The sequence below is a fragment of the Danio rerio genome, chromosome 5 (genome assembly GCF_049306965.1).
Source record: "Danio rerio strain Tuebingen ecotype United States chromosome 5, GRCz12tu, whole genome shotgun sequence".
Classification (NCBI taxonomy): Eukaryota; Metazoa; Chordata; class Actinopteri; order Cypriniformes; family Danionidae; genus Danio; species Danio rerio.
Window position 1 is genome coordinate 60,045,001 of NC_133180.1, and position 8,741 is coordinate 60,053,741.

The following is an 8,741-nucleotide window of genomic DNA, read 5'->3' on the forward strand; positions in this document are numbered from 1 at the left end:
GCGATCGGTTTCCTCAAATGGTTTGAGTTACTTTAGTTTTTTTGGGGTTTTAGAGTTTTTTTCACAACCCCAAAACATTTATTTTCATTTTCACTAGATCAGTAGTTCTTAAACTCTTTTCATCAAGTACCACCTCTGAAAAAAATTGACTTTCCAAGTACCACCATAATGAGCAGTATTGAAATAAAGTAGCGTAGTAGGCCCAGTAAAGCAGCTACAGCTCTGTAGATTTCCAAAACAAGGCAGATTAAGTCCTACTATTTTATTGTTTTAATTCCTATTTATTTATAGAAGAAAATAGTTTGAATATTAACATTGTATTTAAAAAAATAAATAAATAAAAATAACGAAAACAAACTAAAAACGTCAACATTTAAATTAAAATGTGCTTTTAAATGTTAAAAATGATAGGTTACTGTTTTTAAAGCAAAAACAAAATATTCTGTACTTAAATGTAAAGTATTAACATGTAGTAGCCTATTTATCAACACCTGGAAATGTTGTCTGGACCTCATAAATATAGGCTATATGTCATTATATTCATATATAAATCATTTTTGATAGATTTTTAAGCATGTGCATATGACATATTTAGTTCCTCCACGTACCACTAGTAGTACACGTACCACAGTTTGAGAACCACTGCACTAGATGAATCATGTGTTTTATTGGTTTAATAGCAGCTACAGATGTTTCTGTATGTCATCAGAGATACTGTGTAAAGTGCACTGACCTTTGCATTTCTGCTGGCCTGCTCATATATCTCTGTAATGTACATGGCTGAAAAGGTTAATTCTGCAACTGTTGACAGAGATACTTCCATGCAAAGAGTTTGCCACCAAAACGAGTTAATGTCTGCAACTGTTGACAGAGATACTTCCATGCAAAGAGTTTGCCACCAAAACGAAAATCTGTCAGTGCCCTTTACAGACTTAAAACTGTTAGTTGTCCTTGGACTGTGGGGTAAACCACTGAGCACCTAGAGGAAACCCACAGGGAGACCTTCTTGCTGTGAGGCAATCGTGCTACCAACTGCGCCACCATGACGCCCTTTTGTTATATTAGTTTATTATATAACTGATTTATCATTTTTCAAATTATAATTGCAGCTATTTTTATTGTTTTGAAATTTACAGACTGAGTTTAAAACCACATCTAAGATCCAAAGATCTAAGTTCATAGTTGATTCAAAGTCATGCTTCATTTTATTATTGTTTGTTTGTTTGTTTTTTTGTGAAGATGAAATGGAGCCTGTAGCCTTCTCTGAAGCTGGATTAGCTGGCTAGAGAGTTAAGTGTTAAATGCACCAATCTTGGGTTTAATTTTTAGGTAACAGAACAGACAGCTCGATTTTAATCACTCTTTGTTGCCATTATATAGTTGAGCTAAGCTACTCTTATGGTAACAAGTTAAAATCCAAAATTTGTGTAAACCAGGGCTGCCCAAACTTTCTTGTATAAAGGACCAAAAAAAAAAAAAATTAAAAATAAATTCATTGCCATGGGCCAAAAGTAAATATATCAAACTATATTACATTAAAGTTGCCATGGGTAATTTCCTAATTTATTTCCTAATATTTAAAAAAAAAACAGAAACTTATAGCAAAAAACAAAAACAGAACAAAATCAAAACATAATCACATTTATACAGTGGAGTTTAATGAATACTCTAGTCAAGCAGAATCTGCCTTAAACTTAATTTGCTCACCAAATTCTCTGCATTGTTGGGTAACAGTATGTACATTTATACAAAATTTTATAAATTTACACAATTTAATTAAAACATTTAGTTTCTCTTCGATTTTAACAATAAACAAACAGAGGGTTACATTAAATTTGAATTGACAATCTCAAAACTATCCCCATCATTCTTCCTCTATTCTCAGAGGTATGGTGAGCCAAATTAAAGGATAGCCTTTGGGCCAAATTTGGCCCACTTGCCCTTCTTTGGACATTAGTGTGAATTAAACTGAAACTAGGCCCATGGTCTATGCCTAGTTCCCAGTAAAGCAACGTTTCTTCCTGACTTTAATAGTGGTCCGTTCTTTATTCATACCAAAACTGGCAGTATTTGACCTTTAGTGATAGTAAAAGTTTTTTAGTTTTTGTTCATTCTTGTCTCAATGGGCTTATGTAATCATTTCCAAAATACCACCTCTAGATGGCAGTATGGTTCTTATAATTTTTCAGACTTAAAACGCGGTTTCAAACCCCTCTCGAGAGAGCCACGTGTCAATCTGAAAAGTACTCGAGGCATGCATGAGGTGCAATCCAATGTATTTTCATTATAAAGAAAATAAATATATAGATACGTTCTCACATCACATTCAATTTCCTTCTTTTTTATAACATTCTGCAACATTAATTTTCATTTGACTGATGTAAATTAATCCTTAGTAAAATAACAATGTATTCAGGGGCGTTTGAATGCTATGCCATCAGTAGTTCGTGCTACGGTCAGCCCTTTTGTCCATTCTTGAATGATGTGACCACAGAATTATATAAGATTGCAGTAAAACCGGTTTCTACCGCCAGAAATGCAAGCAAATGGACGCAGGGTGGAGCAGTAATGACATCACCGAGTCACTCTACGTTAAGCGTGCATGTGGAGTGAACAGAAAGGCAAAGCACACTAGAGCTTGTCAGAGGAAATGAGTTGCTTTTGGGGAGAACAACTATATTAGGAGCACGGCAAGACTCTGCACAGAGTGTGACCATTCATGCTTTCTCACACATTAGTTGTAATTGGCAAGAGCTGCGTCCCTTAGTGCCAACGTGGAAAAGGAAAGGAGGAAAAGAGGGGGGAAAGATGCAACCAGGCCTTGAATATGTAGTAATTAACTTTTTTTCATCCATTACTCTCTTTTTCCCCACTGCTGTGCTCTGTGTCTTGACTGAATTTTTACCATTTGAACAAACTGTTGAATGAACAGGCAAGGCTTTTGTGAGATGACAGACATTATTTTGGTAGTTAACAAATACTAAAATGTTTTTAAACACCGTTTCAGAAGTGATGTATTTTATATTTATGTAGTTTGAAGTCTTGTTTAGACAGAATTTTCTTTTAATGAACTGCTCCATTAAAATGTCTTCTGGTGTCACTGTGACGAAGTAGGCTAAGCAAACAAAGTCATGAAAACAACTGTTAATATCATACAAATAGCATGAGAGTGATTTAGCTTCATTGTTGGATACTGTTTTTCATTCATTCATTCATTCATTCATTCATTCATTCATTCATTCATTCATTCATTCATTCATTCATTCATTTTCTTTTCGACTTAGTCCCTTTATTGATCCGGGGTCACCACGAACAATTTAGCCTACCCAATTAACCTGTACCTCATGTCTTTGGACTGTGGGGAAATCGGAGCACCCGGAGGAAACCCACACAAATGCAGGGAGAACATGCAAACTCCACACAGAAACGCCAACTGACCCAGCCGAGGCTCGAACCAGCGACCCAGAGACCTTCTTGCTGTGAGGCAACAGCACTACCTACTACCTATGTTTTCACATAGTGCTATTTATTTTACATGAAATAATAAATAAATTTTTTTTCCCTCCATGACCTTCGGACTCGGATTTGGATTTTTAATAAATAGTAATGTTACATCACAGGACACCAAAACTCAACGATTTTATAGTGGATCCAAACAACTTAAATTAGTAAAAAAAAACATCACAGGTGCACATAACAATCTTCACATGGGGCTTCAGTCACATGATCTTGAAATTGTAAAACATGTAAGTAGATTACATTGACATATTTCTTAAAAAGCCAAATGATTCCTATGCAGTAAGGAACAAACTTTAATATAAAAAGCAGCCACACATGCCTTTGAAAGCACCTCAAATTAAATGTTATTCTAGAATGGTGGTAAGGTTGGGCTGTCCAACGTAATTTGGTAAACAATAATTTAAATTTCAAATGGGTATGCTTTTATAATATTTGGATTAAGTGTCTGAATAACTCTGTCTGAATAATACCTTGTTGACATCATCTACTCATTTGAGGTTTAAAGTTACATTTATTTTTCTGTATGATTGTTGTATACTTTAAATTTTCAAGTATTAAAAAAAAAAAAAAATGAACCAAAACCTTTATTATGTGTTAGTTGTGAATAAGAGGTCAAACGATTGGAAACTGGGAAATAGTGTCCTTTCCAACATAATATTAAACACATCTGTTATTCTATCTCCCCTTTCAGAAATTCAGTATTTAAGCATTCTGGGCAAGGGATACTATATATATATATATATATATATATATATATATATATATATATATATATATATATATATATATATATATATATATATATATATATATATATATATACATACATACAGTTGAAGTCAAAATTATTTGCACTGAATGTTTTTATTCTTTTTAATATATTTTCCAAATGATGTTTAACAGAGAAGGGAAAATTTCACAGTATTTCTTATAATATTTTTCTTTAGGATAAAGTCTTATTTGTTTCATTTCAGTTTTTAAAACCATTATGAGGTCAATATTAGCCCCCATAGAACAAACCATCATTATACAATGATTTGCCTAATTATAAGTTGCCTAATTAAACTAATTAAACTTTTAAATATCACTTTAAGCTGAATACTGGTATCTGGAAAAATATGCAGCAAAATATAATGTGCTGTCATGATGGCAAAGGTAAAATAAATAAGGTATTAGAAATTAGTATTTAAAACTATTATGATAATGTGTTATTTTAGCTAAAAAGAAATTGGAGAAAAAATACACAGAGGGGCTAATAATTCAGCATGGCTAATAATTCGGACTTTTTAGAGGACAATATTTATCCAAAAAGCTTTGGATTTATTTAAGTTGGCTTAAAACAGCTGTTGGTTTCAGGTGGATTTTACAAACACAAAAATAAATATTTGTTTGTTTTAAAGATCTAATAGTTTTTATGTAATGTGGAGTAACCTTTCAGCTATAGTAATTACATATATTTGTTAGCCTTGGAAACTTTAAAATGAGCCTATGTTGGATAAACATAAAAATAATTAAGTTCGTAAATTGATTAGATCAATATCAGAATATCAGTGTTCAGTTCAAGTTATTATATAACATTTAGTGGTTGTGCTACAACAATTTTTGGTTTATACCACATGACTTTACAAGACAATGTTTATAAAGTATCAATAAGTATCGTGGCAAGGTTATTTTTCAGTTTTTTTATTTATTGATAGCATTTCTTTCAGTTGGGCATTTTCTCATTATCTGTAAATAATAATAATTAAGTCAAAAAACAAGCAAGCTAATAACAATTAAACAAACAAACAAATAAATAAAGTCTTGGACCCAGATGTTTCATTCTGTCAGCTGACGCTTAGTAACTTGGACTCTTTTTAGTGGTAAGTGTTTATCAATATCTTTTCTTAGAAGTTGAAGTTTCTAGAAGAAACCCATACCTTAATTGTGATCAATCATGACAGAATTGCTTGTCCCAGCATGCATGACTAAATAAACAGACAAACTCCCCCTATCCACCGTTTGTTCAGATTAGCAGATAGGTCATGGAACCATCAGCACACCACATTACAGCTGCCAAAGTGTTATGTAATTATTTGCTCACTGAGTTTTATTCACTTTCACCAATTTGTCCACTTGCAATGTTAAAACAGCTATGGTCAGCATGAAGTGCTAAGCTATTAGACGACGGACTCAGTATTGCATGTACTATTGAAAACACTGAGAACTGTTTGATCACTAAACCTGTTGTCGGCGACATTGACAAATGAGATATAAAAAGCAAAATAAATCAATTTGAAAAGGTTTTCATATACCAAGGTTTAGATGATGTAACTGAGTATTGCTAAATTTCCGAGGAGTTTAACAAAGACTGGATCAAACTATTTCACCACACAAATGTACACACGTACAAAGGTTGTACAGTACCTTTTCACTGAGACCTAATCCTATTCTGCTATCCGATTGGCATTAGCTTTGAAAAAATCTCCAAATAAAAGGCCCATTCATACCAGAGACCAAATTATGATAGCAGTATTGGTGTCCATAACAATAATGTTCTGTTTATTGTTAATGTTTGCATTGCAGTCTTTTTATCTGCCACTTTAAGTGCTTGATGTTTTTTAATAGTGTATTGACTGACAATATCCATTCTTTCATCCAAACATGTGAATTTAATGTAAGTGCCAAGCTTTATCCAAAATACATACAACATTTATGAATAAAGCAGCTAAAATCTCATCGAAATTAAAATGAGTGCCACATATCAATAGGGTTGACGTCGGAACTCAATGTCAGGCCAACGTCAATGTCCAACCTAAAACCAATCAAATATCAATGTCTGATGATGTTACAGTTTAACGTTGTGTGGACATTACCACTATGACATCTTTCAGACGTTGGACTTTGTTGCCATACGTGATGAAAAAATGTGACATTGGTTTAAGATGTTGGCTTAAAGTTGGATTTTGGTTACTTTCTTACAACCTTAAATGGACTAATTATCAAGGTCATTTGATGACATTATTGGAAATCAAAATAACATCGTCCTTTGATGCTGGCATGACATTGAATTTTGGTCACCTGACATCACACTCTTTATCTAACCTAACATTATCGTATTATGATGTTGTGTGTCTGCTGGGCTGACTAAACGCATTACAGAATGTTATGTTTTTCACACATGCACAAATTTTATGTAAACACATCAGCTTTATACAGCGTAATACTCACTACTCATGAGTACTTTAGAACGGTCTTCTTTTTACTTTTCATACTTTGAGCAATATTTACAACAAATACTTTTACTCTACTTGCACTACATTTTTAGGCAAGTAATGGTACTTTTACTTGAGAATGATTTTTCAGTACTCTTTCCACTGGTTGAATCTGAAACATGTTACTTAGGATGCGTTTTGTCATACAATTTACATGTCCACGTCCATGCGAAGGCAAGGCTTGCCACTTATATCACTTCGCATTCAACTGACCTAAAACCTTTTCTCTTTCTACAGCAAATTTTTACCAAGATTTTACATTGCTTTTACCTGTTTTGCAGAACTGTGCTTCACTGAATTGCTTTGCATCCTCACATTGTATAAAAATGAGTTTTTCAGCAGAAAACCAATGCGGAAAAGCTGTTCATGTGAAGATAAACAGGTCAGGTAAGCATATTTTAACCACCATAAAACACATCCTTTACTCTAAAGCCCAATCCTAATTCTACCCCTTAGCCCTTCCCCTTACCCCTGCCCCTCATTTTGTGCGTTCACATGAAGGAGTAGGGGTGTCCCAATTCTCTTTAGGTGAAGGCATATGGCAAAGGGGAAGGGCTAGATACCCCTCGAAAGGGAGATTTTTCAGAACCACACTCGTAACCAATGGGTGAGAAAATTTTTCAAAACGGCAGCATGGCTGCACCCAGAAGTCAGGAGATCCACAAATTTGTATTTTTTTGTCATTATTATGAATTTTTTACAACAAACAAGCATATGTTTTAATACATTTATAACCACGTTTGTGTTTTACCGTCATGTTAAAAAAAAAAAAAAAAAAAAAGCAAACATAAAAAAGCTATATTTCACTATCTGTAATTCCCAATAATAACTCCTGAATAGCAGTTCCACAACATTCAACAACAAGGGGTAGGGGTACAAAAATAGAATTGGGATTGGGCCTAAGAATAGTAAGATTTGAATACAGTTTTTATTGCATGGTCCTAGCAATTATTATTTTTTTTATATTTGTGCAGAAATCTACATAATTAGAGACATTTACTATAACGTTTGAACCTGGCTAACTTCTAGCAAAAGTTTAAAGACACTGAGCATAACATGGTGATCACATGAGAAAGTCGTGTCCTGACCTATACTCTATCTCGTCATGAAGTGCATGCACTAAAGAGCTCAGTACTGTGGAAGGATGTTGTGAATGACGCATTTGAACATAAAAGCTTAAGGCATGCCAACCTTGCAGCTGACTAAGATGATACGGCATGATAAAAAACAAGGTGGCCAGTGTCTGGGTCAAAAGCGAAGATTAAACTTGATCAAAAGTAGCCAATCTGGTTTTTGGAATGTGGTATTTAGATTGATCCTTCCTCATCCAGATTTGTCTACCAGCTCAAACCAGCTTGACCAAGTCCTACCAGGTCAAACCCTGCTTGCTTCCTAGCCACTGTTCCTCCAGCTTTGTTCGATATATATTTTTTACTAAGTTAAGGCACCCCCACTGTCAGTTTGTGAACATACTTTGAAGTAATAAATCATTTCTAAAAAATAGTTTAAATAAATAATAGATTAAATAGACAAAATAAATTTGTAGCCCATAGACCACAGGGCAACATTTTACTAACAAATTCAACAATGATTGGTATTTAGAGCTTAATTAATAGCACCCAAATAGATGACATATTAATAAGGTCAATAAATACCATGTGTTCACTTGCAATAGCAGAAAGAACATAATAATTATACATATTTAAGAATACAATTATTAACATTATTATATATTTGACTCCAGAGACAAAAAAAATCATCATTTAAAACTATTAAAGGTTTTAAGATAGTTTTTTTTGGGACACTGTGGTTAGAACTGCCACCTCACAGCGAGAATGTTGCTGGTACGAGTCCCGACTGGGTCAGTTGGCATTTCTGTGTGGAGTTTGCATGTTCTTTCCATGTTCCCGTGGGTTTCCTCCGGGTTCTCCGGTTTCCCCCATAGTCCAAATACATGCATGAACTAAA

General features: G+C 33.8%; 1 long non-coding RNA gene across 1 annotated transcript; it reads left to right on the forward strand.

Moving 5' to 3' along the window:
- Nucleotides 1-2,643: 2,643 nt before the first annotated feature.
- On the forward strand, nt 2,644-3,570 carry LOC137495524 (uncharacterized). The gene is made up of 2 exons (XR_011015370.1): nt 2,644-2,832; nt 3,285-3,570. It is a non-coding gene; the product is annotated as an uncharacterized lncRNA (long non-coding RNA).
- Nucleotides 3,571-8,741: the final 5,171 nt, after the last annotated feature.